This window comes from Crocodylus porosus, unplaced genomic scaffold (genome assembly GCF_001723895.1).
Source record: "Crocodylus porosus isolate Cpor-Errol unplaced genomic scaffold, CroPor_comp1, whole genome shotgun sequence".
Taxonomy (NCBI): Eukaryota; Metazoa; Chordata; order Crocodylia; family Crocodylidae; genus Crocodylus; species Crocodylus porosus.
Window position 1 is genome coordinate 12,538,404 of NW_017728916.1, and position 1,157 is coordinate 12,539,560.

Consider the following 1,157-nt stretch of genomic DNA (forward strand, 5'->3'; position numbering starts at 1 on the left):
CGCTCTACTTCAGATAATAAGGTTCGCATAAGGATATTACAATCGTCCCAATCAGGCTTGTGACTAGCTAAACATCCCTCAAAGACAGAGATAAACTTACTCGGGTTAGTTGAAAATTCTTCAGCCTGTGGCTTAAAAGCTGCCAGGTCCACCAGATTAAAAGGTACATGGGTGTATACTTGCATGGTCTGGGCTGCACGCCCATCTGCCCCAGGCTGGGCTATTACAGTTTCAGTAAGCAAAGGGTAAAATCCCACTGAGGGAGGAATCTCTGGAACCAGGGGCATCTGACCTTTATATGGTGGAGGTGTTAAAGCCGAAGGCGACGCCGACTCTGGCATTACAGTGGTTGGGGGGGAATGCTGAGACTCAACACTGACAACTACCGATCTTGTCGGAGTCAAATTACACTTCTGCAAAATATCTGTCTTATTTCATAAAACCATAAACAATTGCGCGTACAAATGTTCATTCCACTTACCCATCCGCTGACAAAACAGGAGTAATTGGAGGATTATATTATAGTTAATTGACCCTTCTGGAGGCCACCTTTCCTGATCCTCCAGTTGATATTGAGGCCATTCCACTGTACAGAGCCTTTTAAGATTATTTTTAATCATTAGATCTGACTTAAACAGTTTCCAATTAGTTAGAATGCATTCTAAGGGTGTAGACCGTGCCCTGCCAACCGTACTCTGTCCCTGCCCATACTCCAGGGAGACACTGGACATCCCCAGGTCCTACAGGGAGACACTGGGGGTCCCCAGGTCTTAACGGGCAATGCTCAGACTGCTGAGCTTATCCTACCTTGTCCGAGGGACCGGTTCCACACCATCACCCACGATCGCTTCTCCACTATTTGAGCGCGTTGCACTGTTGTGCCCTCCGGGGTCGATCAAACCACGTCTCTGCCAAGGCCCCCAATGAAACCACCGGTGCGCGCTGGGCGTCGGTTGTTGCCGCAAGTCATTGACCCCAGGAGGGATCCGGGCAAGGCGAAATGTTAGCCTCGAGCCCCACGTTGGGTGCCAAAAACTGTTGCCGGCACAAGGTGCCCAAGGGAGGCAACAATTGGGTTCGTTGCCCGGTGTGCATCGCGCCAATAAACACACTGGGGGGAGAAGTAGACAGAGTTTATTTGAGCTCAAGTAAAAGGC